Source organism: Lepidothrix coronata, unplaced genomic scaffold (genome assembly GCF_001604755.1).
Source record: "Lepidothrix coronata isolate B3197 unplaced genomic scaffold, Lepidothrix_coronata-1.0 Scaffold117, whole genome shotgun sequence".
Lineage (NCBI taxonomy): Eukaryota > Metazoa > Chordata > Aves > Passeriformes > Pipridae > Lepidothrix > Lepidothrix coronata.
In genome coordinates, this window is record NW_016690297.1 from 2,371,505 (window position 1) to 2,389,967 (window position 18,463).

The 18,463-nt window shown below is 39.6% G+C and overlaps 1 protein-coding gene across 4 annotated transcripts in view; it reads right to left on the reverse strand.

Moving 5' to 3' along the window:
• The window catches only part of FAM49B (family with sequence similarity 49 member B), a 98,669-nt gene that overhangs the window by 27,579 nt on the left and 52,627 nt on the right, over positions 1 to 18,463 (reverse strand). For all 4 annotated transcript variants that reach the window (XM_017825246.1, XM_017825247.1, XM_017825248.1 and 1 more), the window contains exons 2-3: positions 16,117 to 16,189; positions 3,528 to 3,564 (exon numbers count right to left, since the gene is read on the reverse strand). The gene's annotated coding sequence lies outside the window, so the exon portion shown is untranslated. The remainder of the gene's footprint in view (positions 1 to 3,527; positions 3,565 to 16,116; positions 16,190 to 18,463) is intronic.

Consider the following 18,463-nt stretch of genomic DNA (forward strand, 5'->3'; position numbering starts at 1 on the left):
ATCAGATTTTTTTATCTCATTTTCCATCCCTCCCAACATATCTCTTTCAATCTTAAAAATCAAACTACTGGTGTCCTATAAGCCTAAGATATAAGATAATTTATTTTCATCCACCTGTTGGAAAAATGGAGGAACATTTGCTATTCTTCAGTGGTATTACACAACCTGCAATCCGTTAAGATCAGTAACAAATATACAGAATATCATGCAGAGTTACGATTTCCTGCACTGTCCATCTGTGAATTCTCCAAGTACATCTCATCCCATCTCATGAGGAGTTTGCAGCAGTTCTTGGGGAAAACCAGGTATATATGCAGAACAGAAAGCAATTAAAGAATACTGAATACCTTTAATAATCCCATCTGGCTCTGAAAAATACGTGACCTTAAAATACTGACATCCTAGAAGAATCACATGGTCTCCTTGTTCCCATTCTTTCCTAGGCATCTGCTCACATATGAAGGCTCAGGTTTTACTGGATATTAAGCTTTTTTCAAGTTTTAACCTTATTCAGACAGCAACATCTAGTTAGGTTTGCCCCATTCTTTGAAACTTAAACAAAGCATTCAGTACTCCCCACTTATTTCTGGAGCTCAGTTACCTTACTAGGTAAGGTGATTTCAACAGATGGTTTCTTACTGAACATGTTGCTTGGGCAGGGCTTCTGCCAGTCCCTCCCAACCTTTCACACTGGTGATTCCCCAATGCTTTATGACGCTGTCAAACATTTGGCAGCTACTTTGTCCCAGCACAGCTGGAGAAGTTGAAAGCATCAGCAGTCTGACACCCAAACTTCTGCTGAAGTGGACACCCCACCACCTTAATTCATAAACATTTCCCTTCAATACCTGAAATACTGTTGATTCACAGTTTCTTCAAAGAAAACAGAAGTTATTTGCCATGTGTTGCAGCCATTTTCTGGACAGCATTCCTCTTCCTGCAGGCAGTACCATTCCCAGCAATGCTCCTTGACTTTTGCTAGCTTTTCTGGATGACTCTCACCTTTCTAAGCAGAAGCAGCTGAAGTAGAGGAGTAAGTGGAGGGTGTGAAAGGATGTGCAAAATCAAGTGTACACATGCAGAGGGCAGTAAGATGGTGATCCTGGAGCCTGTACTTGGCTAGATGGCCCATGGTCTGACTCAGTCTAGTGACTTTTACAATGTATCCTTTGCAAATGCACATGATGCTGTAAATTAAAAGTCTGCACTAGTTCCAACTGCAGCTTTAACCACACACCCAAATGACTTTGCAAGTAAAAGCCACTCAATGAAAAAACTACTACTGCTACTGGCACTGGATGTTTTTCCATTAGTTTATTATAGATTTGGAAAATGTTGCTGTATGCTTGCCCAGTTCCTAGATTCATTCCATAACCCAGTGAGTCAAGACAGTAAAGCAAAAAGGACCGTGGGTCTGACACAGCAATATCATAAAGTCTCCTAAGAATAACAAAAATGTGGTATCTCATCAAAACCAGAAATTCTGCAAAATATTTTAAAACATAAATTACGCACTAAAGTAAATACGAGTACTTTAGTAATATTTATAGTGTCATATATTCTTAATTCTGAATGGAGAATTCAAATAATTTTGGACACAGCACTGGGAAATGTTTTCTACTCTTGTCAACAGAACTGAAGACAAATTGCATTGAGTTTGCGTGACAAGCTTGTGGTGGTGGGGGTATGACAGGGAGAATTTCTGTGAGCAGCTGCCAGAAGCTTCCCCCATGTCCGACAGAGCCAACGCCGGCTGGCTCCAGGACAGACCCACTGCTGGCCACGGCCAAGCCCATCAGTGACAGTGGCAGTACCTCTGGGATAACGTATTCCAGAAGGAAAAAAAAAGTTATGGCACAGAAGTAATTGTGCCCAGAGAAGTGTGAATACGTGAGAGACACCAAGAATACGGGACAGACACCAAGGTCAGTGAGGAAGGAGGGGGAGGAGGTGCTCCAGATAGCAGAGCAGAGATTCCCCTGCAGCCCATGGTGCAGGTCACAGTGAGGCAGCTGTGCCCCTGCAGCCCATGGAGGTCCACAGGGGAGCAGAGATCCATCTGCAGCCCGTGGAGGACCCCACACCAGAGTAGGTGGATATCTGGAGGAGGCTGTTATCCCATGGGAAGCCTGTGCTGGAGCAGGCTCCTTGCAGGGTCTGTGGCCCTGTGGAGAGAGGAGGCCATGCTGGAGAAGGTTTGCTGGCAGGACTTATGACCCCATGGGGGCCCACACTGGAGCAGCTTGTTCCTGAAGGACTGCACCTCATGGAAGGGACCAGTACTGGAGCAGTTTGTGAAGAACTGCAGGCCTTGGGAAGGACTCATGTTGGATAAGTTTGTGGAGGACTGTCTCCCATGGGAGGGACCTCACACTGGAGCAGGGTAAGGACTCCTCTCCCTGAGGAGGAAGAAGAGGCAGAAACAACATGTGATGAACTGACTGTAACCCCCATTCCCCATCTCTCTATGCTGAGGCACAAAGAAGGAGGCAGAAAATTGCGAATAAAATTAAGCCTGGTAAGGAGGGAGGAGTGGGGGAAACGGTGTTTTAGGATTTGTTTTACTTCTCATTAACATGCTCTGATTTGATTGGTTATAAATTCAACAAATTTCCCTAAGTCAAGGCTGTTTTGCCCATGACTGTAACTGATGAGTGATCTCTCCTTTTGTTCTATTTTCTCTCCCCTGCCCAGCTGAGGAGAGGAATGACAGAGCTGCTTTGGTGGGCACCTGGCATCCAGCCCAGGTCAATACACCACACAAATCAGTTTCGTCAAAGGGCTTTTTGATGATTAATCAAAAACAGAAGAAAAAAAATCCTACCTCACATTTGGTACCATTACCTTCCCAATTTGAGAGAAGACAGATAGTTATGCTGGCAAAGCACAATGAAAGTGAAGTATAACACAGATACTCTGTGCAGTAGCTCCAATAACAAGCAGCAGGTTAAAAAACTAAGAGCTAAAACCTTCACATGAGCATATGCTACCTCTTCAGTCTTACAAGTTGGTTCAGAGTACTGGTTTCTGGCACAAGGCATCTGGTTCAGGAGTAAAGTTACACAGTAGTTTTACTGAAGAGACTTACAAAGAAAAACCACCAAAACATTCTCTCTTCATTCATAACTCTCAAGAAGTTGCATAATCTTCCAAGGTACGTTCACAAATGTGGCCAAACCATGTGCACACCAAAAATACCTTCCTTGAAACAATGGGACTTCACACTGCTATGGTGCAGAGTTTTCAAAATCATTACCAGGCTGTGGTGGGGTGCTGCACAAGCAAAAACCAAACCCTCGCAGCCTGGTTTAGCAACTTTAATCAGAGAGGTATAAATTCATCTAGAGATCAGGACTTCCTAGTGAATACCACAAAATTTCAAAAGTTATAGAAGGAAATGAGGGGAAATGAGTTCCTGAAGAGAAAATTGTTAATATGCAAACAGTCACATTTTCTGCCCTTTAACATATTACAATTTTGCTTATTTTTCAGGAGTGTTTTCACCAAGGTTAAGTTTCAATTCTTACCTACTGCCAGTGCTGCACTCTGTTCTTGGCCTCCAGTCTGTTTTAAAAGAAAAGAGAGATTATGAAAATTTATTCTTTTGCACCAGGAGTCTTAAATGCAATGTTATTTAACCTTGGAAAAGCAAACACAGATCTGGTTCCTGACATACTGTTTTTGTGGATCTACTTCATAATCATAGTTCTGGATCTATACACCACTGTGACTTTGGAAAAATATGTTACAAAAAATAGAATGCAGAGCTGTGTTTTATCTCTAGGCATACAGATAAATAGGGAACACCATTATTTGGCAAAAAATGTGTTTTCAGGGAAAAGGGCTGCCACGTTAGATGATCCATAAACACACATATTCCAAAATAATTTTAAGTACTAAAGAGTCAAAGCTGCAATGAAATACCAGTGGCAAATGGTATTTTAAAGCATTTCACTTTGCTTTAACAAGAAAATCACACAAGATTCTAATTAAACCACACAAATGTGCGCATGAAAAAAATTCAAGTCTTGCATGCTGACCTCCAGAAAAGGTATTTTCAAGTGACCACTGAAAACCATTTGCTTAACAAAGAAAACTAGTGTTCTTGGACAGCCTCAGCGTGCTGTACATTTCATTAGCCACTGTCTTAAGGCTGAAATAATGACGTTAATAGTACAGATTAAAGGACCAGATATGGAGTATTACAGTATCTCATAAAGCTCCACGGGAAAAAATAGTGCAGCATTATCAAGGGAAGGCTCTGAAGACCTACAGCACCACAGATAGGAAGCAGAGTGGAGAATGTAGTGAGACCAACTCTTCACAGCCCAGAGAAGTGATCACGAGCAAAAAGGTGACTGTCAGACACTGTTAGAACCACAGAAATTTAACTCTCCATTCTTTCCAGTGCATGCATCCCTCTCAGAGCAGCTTTCCCCTTGAGTAGGGTTCTTTAAGTTTGAGTAGCATCTGCTTTTGCCTTTGCCAGTTGACTCTCAGCTTCCCCTCACTCTCTCAGCAGTAACTACCCAGTACTTCAGGACAAAAAGATGGGTAACAGCACTGTCTCTGTAAGAGCTGCCGCAATTCCCTAAAACTCACCCACTCAGGCATATTTTAAATATGGTTGGGTATTTTCCTTTCTCATGACATCAAATTGGTCAATTTGTGCTTTGAGATAAAGTAATAAAAAAAAAAAAAAAAAGCAAACACAGGATGAAAAGCAGTGATCCCCTGAAGGTAAGGACTGAACATGACTGACATTGCAAAAAGAGAAACCGAAACCAAAGTTAGACCCATCGCTACAGCAAAAAGCTAATTTCCTGAAAAAGAGTGCAAGAAAAATAATACAGGACAAAGTGTTTAAGAACACTAAAAAAATTCTACCTGAAAATAATATTTTTGAGGTAGTCAAGAGCTCTGGTTAAGATTATTTTGAGTGAAAGTCCAACTTAATTCACTGAGCTATAAACAACAATGACAAGTCTAAATTCATTAGAATGAGCGGAGAATAGAAATAAATATTAAAGTGAGAAAAAAAATCCCACTACAGCAGCAAAACTAGGGACTTTTAAAAAGTGTCCTAACACTACTAGTTCATTACTAAATAAATATATACACATTTCTAATTGATAAAATTACTACAAAAGAGACAAGCAATGCTTAGCTCTTCCCATCTTTCTGGACACAATACTGGACAGGGACACAGGCACTTACCACCTGCAAGAACAGTGTGCTGATGTTCAGGTGGCTTGTCCTGAAGGTTTCAATGAATGAGTAAAAGTTAATTATTAACAAAGTCTTACAGGACTCTTGTGGTAATGAAGGCACGAGGAGAGAAGAGACCAAGCAGAACCATTAGGCAAAAAGGAAGCAGACAGGAAAGCTGAGAATTATAGGTCAGCTGGACTATCATCAATAACAGGCAGAGAGATGTTAGCACAGGAATCCATTAACTGGATTCCTATCTTTTAGTACCCATGAGCATCATGCAAAACAGATCAGACTAAGCACAGCTGATGCTTGGCTTGATTGGCTTGGTTTATACTGGCACTCTGATAGGTATTTGATTTCTTTTTTTGCACAGTGTGACTTCACATCACGTGGTATTTTAAATTTAGAGCTTAGCACTAAGCAATATAATAAAGCACTTTTATAAATGGATAAGAAATTGACTTGCAGATCCCTAGCAGTCAGTAGGGAATGCCAGTAAAGATGCATTAAAAACGGCCAGATGTGAAATTAATGGTGTGATGGATTCTTTACACAATTAATTTTGGCACTTTGGATGCACCTTAATTCAGATGCAGGAATATCTAAATGAACAACTGTCTATTGTCAGATTCAGAGTGCACGACTTGGGTTCTCCCTCTGAGCTTCCTTCTGAATGATTCTCAAGGTTTGAATCTGCAGATTAATACAGAAGTACTGCCAACAGGCACAAGATGAGACATGTACACTATATAAACTAATAGGTAGTGAAAATTGAGTAATACAGACCCAGCATTTTTCAACTGCTTGCAATTCTGAGGCAGTCAAGCATTTAATGTTACACTACAGAGAAAAGCAGCTCTGGGCAGGAAAATTACCTTTATTCAATGGGTTAACAGTTCATGGATTTTGTTTAGGATTTTGTTTTTTGAGTTCCCCCCTCCCCCTTTTTTAAACTACCTGATAGAGTCAAACAGAAGAAAGATAATACATCCCATCCTAGAGATCTCATTTACACACACCCGCACTCCCCTTGACTTGCAGCCCAACTTCACCACAGCAGAAACAGGCCATAGTACATGCCAATATCTCAGGTCAATTACAATATTCAAGGAATTGCCACAGCAGTTGGAGAACAAAAATGGGAAAATGTCTACAGCCATCAGAGAGGGCCAGTGAATCATCTGAACTGCAGCTATTCGTTTTCAGAACAAACCCAAGCATCATTCAGTTTGCCAGAGGAAAAGCCCGAAGTTGACACAATTCAAATGGTGCCCAAATATAAAAGATGCATTAAGTAAACTTGAAACCATCGTGGATAATGAAATTTGGGAAGAAAAAAACCAAAGAAAACTGGCTAACCACTGAATAAGCCCTGTGTTTTGGGCATGCACCTCACATCGAAGTAATGCTGCTTAACTCAGCAGCATAAGAAAACAGATTTCAGATGAGAACAGCTAATCATTAACTTCCAGTATGAAACCAATATCTTCTTCCCGACCCTGACTGAACTAATTAAGATGCCTCTACACTCAAGCATAGACTTGTCAGTGATTGTCAGTCAAGATTTGCTACATGAACAGTGAATTTTTCTGGCTTTCTAACACTCAGGTTCTTCTGTCTATTAAGAATTAAAAACACTAAGCAGTAAGAAATAATTGAAAACAACTTTGTACTAAGAATCTAAATAACTTTCTGTGTACTTAATGGGTACCTCAGCTCATCAGGGAACTTCAGAAATAATTACTTCCCAAAGCTGACTTATTAGTGAAAGCTTGCACAGGATTCATGTACTCCATGCGAAATATTGGGCACCCAGGCTAAAGTAATCTTCAAAATATAACCCACTGCTGCTTTCACAGAGCAAATGTTTAAATAGCTTGTTTGGAGTTCAAGCTTGCACTAGAATTCCCCTTGGTAAGCATCATCAACTTGAAATCCATGTGAACCAGAGATGGATGATGGAACAGATGTTCTCAGTCCATGGATACCGCTGAACAGAACAGGACCCAGCTCAAAGACTACCTGGTCTGGCAATTTTTAGATGCTCCTGCTCTCTTGCTTCAGTTACAGACTCGAATTCAGTGTGAGGAAACCACTCAAAAAAACCCTAATACCCTTAGAAGCACAAATTAAAACATAAAACCCAAGCCCAGTCCAAAACAGAACCGCAAGTTAAATACATCCTATATCTTGTTGGTAATAAAAAGAGAAAGCTAAAAAATATTTAGTAATAAAACTTGATTTTTACTTCAGTAACAATAACAGATGGCTAAGATATAAAAGCAATAAATCATAGCAAAGATCATGTTTCAAAGGAAGTTTCAGGGCATCTGCAGATGAGCCCACGGTTCAATGCTAAATGGATGCAAACTCCGATGTTAACATTAGTGATTCTAAACAAAGATTTTTCTATATCTGTATGGCAATCATAGATTAGATTAAGATAAGCAAAGGTATTCTATCACTACTGCAAAGTGACCTCAGTTCTTTATAAAGAGCAAAAGTACTGGTTGGCTGCTATAAAACCACTTTTTTTGCTTCTGGCTGTAAAGCCTCAGCTCAAATCCAGCCATTTTCATTTGTCCTTCTGAAGCTAAGTTGTATATTCAAACTTCATGAGTTATAGTAAGTCTTTCCCTATCCTATATAATTTCTCAGTGCTGTCACAGTACCTCATTAATTGCTATACTCAAACTCATGTTTTAAATTTAAAATTTAATGATAGAAATGGTCTGTGAATGTATCAAAGCACCTACTGTTCCATCATAATTTTCATGCTTATTTCATTTTTCATAATTCATTTTACAACATACATTTTCTCTAAACTGCTAGCATTTCATAGCAGCTTTGTTTTATGTGATCTTAATTACAAGATTTTTTTTCAATCCCTTTTGCAGTTAATGTATTGGCTTATATTACTGTGGACTTGGCAGTGCTGGGTTAATGCCTGGACTTGAAGATCTTCCAGATCTGCTCCAACCTAAATGATTCCTTGAAAGCTTTCTTGTAGTTCTTAACCTGTGCTAGACACTTGCCAAAAGCACACATTATGCTGTCTGTCCTTTATGCACAGATTAAAATCCATTTATGCCAATATAAATCATATTGTACACAGCACTGTTCCAGTTTCTCTAAAGTTTCATCTGGAGATTTGGCTACAAGAGGAACATGGCAAAGAACAGTCAGGTTTGCTCTGAAAAAAGTATTTCAAATAAGTTTAGACACTGGATTATAGGTTAACAAGAAGGGGACAAGGTTATATACATATACCCCTTTTACCAATTAAAAAACAAAAAGGGAAAACTAAAAAGATACTTGAGAAGTTCCTATGGCATAAGAGGATATCCATACATACACAAGATTAGTATTCAGCATGAAAAGTTAATTTAAATATGTCCAAATAAACTTTTTCACTTCTCAAAGCAAGTTGAGAATATTAAATGTTATATTAAATATTAAATGGGTAATCAGAAGACAAATAAGGAATTTTAGTCAGAGATGAGACTCCTCAGACTGTTTAATTAAGAGTTGGGGGTTTTTTGTTTGTGATGGTTGCTTTTTTTGATAATGGAGTAGGGGGTAGAACGGTGGTATTTTAGTCCAAGCTACACAACTTCTGGTTTTACTGCAAGTACAAAAATACTAAAAAAGCCTGCAAGAATTATTAAAGCAAATCCTGTGTCTAGTAGTCCATTATTCAAACAACTGAACTTGCTATTTTTGGTAGCATATTATCTCCCATATTTCTTTTGAACCTTCATAAATCCAAATCCTGAATTTAGTACCGGGTATATAACACAAGCAGAATTTTTAAGAACTCTCTAGAATTCAGGCTTTCAATTCTCAAAAAAAGTACTGCAGTATTCCTAAACTAGGAAAAGATATGGGATATCTTTACATCTTTAAATGATATCGCCATTTGCTCCCCATTGCATGTTTAAGTTTCCCATGACTACCTGGCATTTTCCACAGTCCATACTTCTTTTTGTTACGATGCTGTTAACACCCAGCTGGGAAGTGTTCCTGAATACCAACCAAGTGATTCATCAGCTTCCTTATTTAAGCTATAAAAATGATATAATTTATTAGGAATATGGCAGTTTAACACAGAGTTCTGACTCAGTATCAGCATAACAGAAACGAAACTATGCCCTGTCCCAGGAAGTTTGCAGCAATAATCATCCACTTGTGCAACAAATACAGTAAGACAAGGAAAGGTCAGTAGAGTTTTCCCATTCAACATTATTAGTGGTGTAGTCTGAGCAACCCCAAGACCCACAGTCCTATTCACCAGCACTTGAACAGAGGAGTCCTTATTTCTTATAATCTAGATTTTCTACACTCAGGGTAAATCACTCTTCTCAGGACTATACTAGGTCATATGAACAGCTACAAACTTTTATCATGAAAGGAAACCAAACAAAGAAGAGTAACAGTAATGTACCAGCTAAAGATCTTTTCCCTGGTTTTAGCAAGTTCTAAGCATCAGCTGTTCCTCAACAGTATGAAAAATTGAGAGCTGAACCCCTAGTTTCCACTCTGATAGGTAAAACTCTAAGATGAACTTAGACCTAAGCTGATTATGCTATAGCTATGGAAGTATCCCAGGCAGCATCTCTGCTGTTCAGAGACAATGGATTTGTATATTCCAGATTTCAAGGAACACAAATCAGATTTTTAAAAGCCCAAAAAGCCCTTCCTGCGGAAACCAGCAGCACTAAGTTTTGCCACATGCTCCTCTCAGACTCAGGGCTGAGCAGGTTCTAAGAGATACCCAAGCAGTTCACTTTAAGTCCTTCCCCCAGGGTCCCTAGTGCTGCCCCACTAAGCAAGGCTCAGCAGAGGCAGCTTCTCCGAGGTGTAACTCATCCACAAGCCAGGAAACACCACTTTCTAAACACAGAGGAACTGTCACATAGCACCTTGGAAGCACCTCCAGCTTGCCCAGCTAGAGGGAGGCAAACTGCATCAGAGGAACTTCCAATGGGACACTAGGAAAAGTTTCTTCACTGAAGTGGTGGTTGGTCACTGGAACAGGCTCCCCAGGGAAATGGTCATGGCACCAAGCCTGTCAGAGTTCAAGGAACATCTGGACAGTGCTATTAGTTATACAGTTTAGTGGCAGTGCTGCAAGGAGCAGGGAGCTGGACTTGATGACCCCTGTGGGTCCTTCCAACTTGAGATATTCTACGATTCTAAATAATAAAGCTGCAGTTATGTGGTCAAGCAATAAGCTGAATACTAAGCAGATCTGAAGGACTGCATGTTTACAGTTCAAGTCCCTACAGAGTTAAACCAACAACCTTTCCTCCACAAAACCTAGAATTATCATTTAACTATCATTTAAGAATCTTTCTCTAAGTCAGGAAGTGAAATAAGTAATATCTGGCATTAACGTAATAGCACAGACCACATAACACTTAATACGAAAGTCCAGTCACCTGTCTCAACAAGCTTTTCAGGTCAAATGTCTTTCTGATGAGAAAAGTTTACATATTTTGCTGGTCTGTTTAAAAGTGACTTTTCAAAAAGTCAAAACAATCCTTAAATTAATGCCTTTGATTTGAAGACTCATCAGACAAACAGAATTAAACAGTTCACGTTGTCCTGAGCTACTATTTACAGGTAGAGAAAAATAGCAGCTTTACCTTCATAAACAAATCCACATGGTGAAGTCTCAAGGAAATGAGACTTTAAACCAAATTCAAAGCTCACTTCTTTTTAAACTTGCTCCGCTAACTGTTGCAGTAGGACTACTACATGTAAAAAAAGGATATTTTGGAAGAGGTCTACACTGAAATCTGCCTGGTTATAGTAAAAAAACCCTGTCATTGATTGTTTGCAGATTAATACAATCTTTATTCAAGGTTTTAAGTAACTGTACATCTACTGTGGGAGAAAAGATACCACATTAAGTTGCCTCAGCACAGGCAGATTATTTACACTGATAATACACACTATTAGACATTAAAAAAACACGGAATTGCATAAAAGCTTTTAGCCCCTCAATCTATTCCTGTGCTATTGCAGTGAGCCATATAAAACAAGCTCCAAGATAAAATAAAGCAAATAAGTAGAAGACACCTCAGTTCAGCCTAAAAGAACCTCTTCCTTACCTTAGATACTGGCACTAATACAAAATAAATGCATGCTGGTAGAATATCAGTAACATGATCAGAATTTCTACCACAATGTTTTGAGTGTCAAAGACACAAGAAGTACTTGAACTCCATGTACTAAGAACCATTTCCACAAACCCACTTTCACACGGGTGACAAATCAATTCAAGAGGCTCTGCTCAATTTACAGGCAAGCCAACAACAATATATTCAGAGCAACGCCACCAAAGGAGATTGTTTTTAACTACTGGCACAAATGGGAAGTAAAAGTGGTTTCAGTTGTCAGAAAGACATCAATTTTTCTTCATGTATTTACAGTCTATAACCTCATTGTTGTGGATTACTATTTGTCTCAGTTTGAAGAGACTGGAATGTTTACTAAAGAGGATGAGTTATGAGACAAACCAAACTCCTCTCTCTCAGCAATTCTAAATTCAAAATTAAGGGGCTTTAATCGAGGAACTGTGGAAAAAACAGAAGAAATAACAACCCTTTATTAAAAGGGTTGTTATGTTGGCAAGAACAGTAACAGAACACACAAAAAAACTAGACAATAGTCCTGTACCCAAAACGTCCTCTTCAAACCAAAGAAAAAGTCTGAATACTTCTCTGTCATTTAGCGCAGTTCTAATCACAGTTGGCGGGGGCGCTGTTGGGTCGCTGGAGGTGCAGAGCCTGCAGTTCTCTGTGGTGACCTGCAGGGGGTGCTGTTGGAATCTGGCGGTCACCACGCAGGGAGGGGGGTCTGGGGGTGGTCTCGGGTCACAGGAGAAGCCGAAAAGAAAATGGGGACCCTTCCCCCAATGGAAGAAGGGGGAAAGAAAAGCAGTCCACCCCCACAGAAATCACTGTTGTCCTCAGATGACGGTGTCTCAAGGCTCCTCCTTTTTCTCCCAGTGAGCAGAAAAACTCTCCGATGAAAATGCAGCAGGTCCAAGCTGGAGACAAAGACAGCTACCCCATCTCTGTCCCAGAGATCATCATCATCATCATCATGGCCAGTCTTCGCGAACGAAGATCAGGGAAAGGTCTCTACCCACGTTTGCTACAAGCGCGCTGGTGATAAAGGGCTTTGCAAATGCAGGTAAGGCCTTCGAGCCTGTGCAACGGATTTTTTAGGTGAGACACAGTGTGCTCTGAACTGAGGCCACCCTTTAATCCTAAGGTTCATCTGCTGGGGCCGAGCGAGCTTGGACGGTGGCAGCGAGGTCGTCAGGACGTAGGTTTATTTAGAGTGACCTTCTCGTAGATGGATGGCCTTACAGGGCTGAAGGAGCTCCATCTGCCTGGGTTTAGAGTTGTCCTTCTCTTCTGTGTGTTCCGGGGCTCCCCTCTCATCTCCCACGATGGCACTGTCCACACAGGTGAAGCTGGCACTCTCTCGCTCCTTTCCGTGCCCGGGGCTGGGCCCATCCCAGAGAGAGAACCCAGCAAACTGACTTCTCCCTTCTGAGGAGAGCCAGCAAACCCCCCTCAAAACTCCTCCCCTCTCCCCCCAGCCTCAGATGGGCCATCCGTTAGGAATGCGGTTTGGCCAGCTAGGTTCTTCTGTAAAGCTAATCGCCCCCCCTTTCCATTCAAACTCCATCTTTCCTACAGTGGGGGAAGGGGGAAGAAAAATTCCTCCCCTCGCATTTCTAACCTATAACATTCTTTTACCTTCATGTTCCCATATTACTCTGCTGTTGGTATCTGGTAGACTCTGCACTGAAAGCTTTTCAAGTTGCTCAGAAGCATTTGTAACTTCGCCACTTTCTATGTTGATTCCATATGTTTCCCAGAAAAAAAAAATCCTTCTGAAAACACCCATTAAAAGCTGCACATTTATAACACCTATTTCCTTGTTTAACATTTAGCACTGAGCAAAACAAAACAGAACCTTACTTTATATTTTTTGCAGCACATTTGACTTTACATAAACTTCCCCAACAGTCAAAGCCATACAGAAGACTGTAAACACATGCAATAAGGCCTCACTCAATAAAGCATCTATTCTGAATGAGATCCTTCACTTCTAACCTTTTTCAGGCACACAGTTAAGGGTACAACAAGCTTTTCTGCTCTTTTTAAGTTTAACACATATGAAGGGCTTTACACTAAAAGACTCACATTGTTACTGAAGAGATTTTAAAGATTCTTCCCAAGACGAAACAAAACATTTAAAGACGTGTCAGCCAGACAAATGTTACTTTTATGAGAGCTACACAAGCCACAACAAAGAGTTCTGAAAATTAATAAAGTGACAGGTATGCATTTGCTTCCACTTTGCAAACATAATACTGAAGGTGTTTTCATATTTACTAAAATTAGCATAAATGCAAAACCTGTTAATCCACCAAGAGTGCAATATTAGTCCTTGAACAAAGACTCCACAACATGTTAATCAGTTTGCTCAAAACATTTCCCTATTATCATTACAGGGGAACAATTCTAAGTTGTGTGGAAAGATTTTTAAATCTTCAAGGATGCAAACAAGTTCAAGTTGCATATAAGAGATAACGCTATAAAATGAGAGTGAATAATTATCAGAGATTATACATCAAAGCAGGAGACAATTATCAAGATCTTTTCTGAATGACTGATACTCTGGAAAATAATCCCATACAAGTAAGTTAGCATAATGAAAAAGAACAGCTAATACATGAAAAATAGGGCAAACACTAAAATTTTATATGTTCTTCAGTATCTGTGATAATGGACAGTTGAAACATCCTAACCAGAAGAAATACCACTCAGATAAGATGGGCATGCATGTCTCACATGCACTTGGGATAGTCTGCACCACTTCAAGGACCAGACACACTCTGACCCAAGGGATGCAGCATCTGTGTGTCACATTCTCTTTTCAGCACGTTCCCAGAGTTGGGGGCCTGAGCTGAGACCTGGGTCAGGTCTAAAATGCAGTAGAGCTCAGCAGGCTCTCAACTCCAGTCTTCCCAGATCAAAGTTAATGCTGGAGACAGTGAAATCAAGTTTGTGCAGCACAAACTAAACTGAATTAAGACAAATACTTTACCACAGTTGCAGACAAAGAACTATAGAACTACCCAGTTCAGTCAGCATGGCCATCCTGTTAAATTTCTCTCTCTGAGAGAAATGGGGAGATGATGAGGTGGGAAGGAAGCCAAAGCAGGGAAAAGGACAGAGGGTCCTTTGCTTCTAGGCTAATGGGCTTTTCAGTCTTCTGTATGGGGCAAGCTATGAACCCAAACTTAGTGACAGATACACATTATTTATTCACATCATATACCATCAAAATAATCTAAAGTAATAACCTAAAAATTACTATCAGATAATTATAACATGGTTCAAAACTTATGTTGGCTATGCAGTGTTTTGGTACCTCAAATGGTGACACACTACACACCACAGGTTTTTTCCCCTGTAAGTTTAAGGACATGCACTTTCAAACTAAGTACTTGGAAAGGAATCTCATATGCATTTTAGCTTCAGGAGCTGCAAATTTACATGGCCAACAAAGCTGTTGAAATTATCACTCACAAAGAGCTGTACTATGCAAGTCATCTTTATATATAAAAAAAAAAAGACTAAAAAGTCAGACATTGTTTTTACTATGTCACTTCTAACGTGCACATTATTGACCACTATAAGCCTTCAAAACTTTCCTATCATTAATCTAGGTTTGGCAGAGTAACAGAACACAGTAGTTTAATATTCTCTGCAACAGTCACACAACACTTCATGAAGTTATCCTCAATTGCTCACAAAATTTAGGTAAATTAACTGGTAAGTGAAGATTAATAAAGCATCTGTAAATGCATAAGTGATAAAAGCTCAATGTTTTCTTACTGGCTAGGATACTGCTTCTTTCCATGTTCATCCCTGAACTCAGCTGCATCACCCCATTCTGGGCTGAGAACCCTCTTGACACAAGTTTACTAAGCCCTGGAGCTCAAGTGGTAGAAATAAACAGAAAGGTAGGATTCAAGTTTCATAGAAGGTAGATAGTAAGGTATAATTACAGAGGAAAACTGCTACTTCATGCATAACATTAATTATTTGAAAAGTGAGTTGTAAAACCCACTATCAACACCAAGACATACTCAAATGTCCTAAATCCTCATGTTTTCTTGTGATTGCTTGTAATAGCGTAGCTCAACAAATTAGCTTATGGGCTGGCAAACTGCTGTTAAGTGGTCATAGCTCTTCACTGATGATCCTTTTACCACTCTGAACCCACAGGCAGCCTGCACACGACTTTAAATGCCTGGAAATTACGAGACATCCTTAGTTTTATTATATTATTTTCAGTGAAAATTATGCTTCACCAAGCAGCCATTGAACAATTACAAGCACATTAATGGCATCTTCCAAAGCATTTGAACTTCTGCTAAAGCTTCCTTTCTTCTCTCTCCAGACTCTGAAGCATCAGATTTGAAGTTTCACTGTTTGCACTACCACACTTCAAACAATATTTATATAGGACAGGGTACCGATGCATTGTATTTGTCTCAGCTAAAAAGGCAAATAGACAATGTTTAATGTGCCAATACAGGAAAAAAGCCAGTCTTTCTTCTCCTACCGAGAGAACAGGAATCTAATCAATTTGTATTCCAGTTTAAATACCCACATGTTATCCACTGCTACTGAGTCTTTTGTCTGGTAAGCTACAGACAGTTAGAAAGAAAAAATATTGCATGAGCTACTTTTTGCTTTCAACAGATTCAAAATATATACAAAAATACTTTGTACTTCTTGGCCTAAAATATTATGGAAAACTAAGAAACATTCTACAAGAAAAGAAACCTAAGGAAATGTTTACCAGCTGGTAGTCTCTTCTTGCAGTCTTAACAGAGACTTCTTCAGATAATCAATGCAGCAGCTCGTCTTCAGATCTGAAAAAACAGAAGAATCCCATTAAACACAAGTAATATATACCATTTCCATCACATAAGCCAGTGCCAGGGGTAAATCAAAGTTGATCCTGCAGTGCCAAGGAACCTACATAATTCCTCAGGAATGCAAATAAAACACATCAATTTCAAAAACACTTGTTATTTTATGGAAGTGACATTACAAGTGAATGGAGAGGCATCCTTACAAACCCTCAGTCAGTAAGGCCATTAGCCAGCCATGATCACAAGCATCAGAAATAGAGCATTGCATCTCAGCATTACCGAGTTGAGTTACATATAGTTACAGCACAAAAAATAGAGCATTACATCTCTGCATTACAGAGCCAAGTTACACATAATTGCAGCAGAAAAAAAGTAGGTCTCTGTTCAAGCTTTATTTACAGTGTTATATATATACACATTGCACACAGGGAAAAAATGCTTCATTGCTACAGTTTTCATCAGTTAAAGAAAAATGCAGCCAGTGAAAGTTTTTACCTTTCTGAACTTTCTGTATGTTAACCAGGATTTCCTGCTTCAAAACTAATCTTCTAGTTTAGAAAAAAAAACATTATTTGTATGGTCAGACAAAACAGCATTTCCTATGGAAATGCAGCAGAGATTCCACTGCAAGCATTCGAAGGGTGTTTAAGTTAATTTGGAGCAGATTTCTATAGCAGTCTACCTTTTTTAGTACAGTAACTGGATGATGAACTGGTCAAAACTGGCACCTTTCTATCGTGGTGAAAGGTTCATAAACCTTATCCCTTTGAGGTTTTGTAGGTTGCTTCTGTTTGAGGGATTTCAGCTAATTTAAATACTTGAGCGTTGCCACTTAACCTGTCTCCAGTAAAACCACTGCTGCTCCTACTTCGGGTGTTCCTGGTACCAGAATCCACCCTTCTAATATGTCACATCTCAAGGTTTCTTTCAAAAAGTGATCTTCTCATTTTGCACTCCAATTCTTTTTCTGTGTCTACAGCAAAGGCAGATTCTGCAATGCATCTGTTTTTAGCACAAACTTGTTTTAGAAATATAAAATCCCTGTCTTGTCATTTCAAATCCAGCTGAAGAGGCATGAAAAATTCAGTGTTAATTTGTATTTAATCAGCTACCAGCAGTTCCTCTTTCATCAGGTAATCCTGATTAACAAGCATTTGACAAAAAATACGTTGCTTTGCAGTGAATTTTCCAGTCACAAAGGCCATAACATCACTGATTTGTCCCTGCTTGGGAAGCACGGAGGGAAGGGGAAGAGCTATGAAGTGTCAAGGCTGGGGAATGATTTTAGTCACAGTGAAAACTACCATCAAAAGATACCACCCATTGCCTCCTGCCCTCTCCACAAAGGAAAAACTTGCAACCTGAAAAGCACAGCTCAGAAGAGCAAGTACTCTGAGATACTATGCAAAATTTAATTGACAAATAAAATCAAGGGATCCTATTCACAGCTACACTGAAGCAAACAGTTGCAACAGAGAGTTGAAAAGCAAAAAAAAAAAAAAGAGAGAAAAATGTTAAAAAACAATAACTTCTGCCAATTTGTATCAAGGCAGCACCTGAGATAAGCAAGTGCCTGCCAAATTAATGTGGTCGTTTCTTTTTTTTTTCTGTAAATGTCATAATAAGCACTATTTCTCTCTCCAGCAGAAGGAGAAATCTAAAAAACACCCAAAACACCTTATTCACTCTGTTAAAAGCATAGGCTTTCTTTTAACAATTGTTTTACTACCCAATTTCAATCCCTTTCATTTACGGTCCTCTACAGGGAAATGTATAAAGTTAACAATTCACTTAAAAACTTCTGAATGGAAGCCATAAGGTCCTTCCACTCATGCTGCTTGGCAAGAGCTGAGCAGAGCAGTTCTGTCACTTCCTACATCCTGTAACAGGATTGGAAGCCCTGCTGCCTGAGTGACCATTTATGCAATGCCACATGTGGAAGTTCCTTCAACATATTCCACAAAAACACTTCCTTCCCTGTTACACTACAGTATGAAAAGCTTCCTATTCAGGACCACGAAATGGATTTTTTTTCCAAGCATGACTGATCATTTTGTTTAACAGAAATTTTGTTATGTTTCCACTGGACCAACGCACACAGAATCACGTTGCCAAATTCAAATGGTTCAATCTCTGAGATTTTAACTACCTGAAGACACATGCAGGAGTTTGTTTTACTGAGAGCAATACCTAAGCCTGCTGGAGACTCTTCTGCCTCTCCAGTCCTGCACTGATCCCAGTCCTGGTTGCTCAGCATTTCCCATGCTGTAG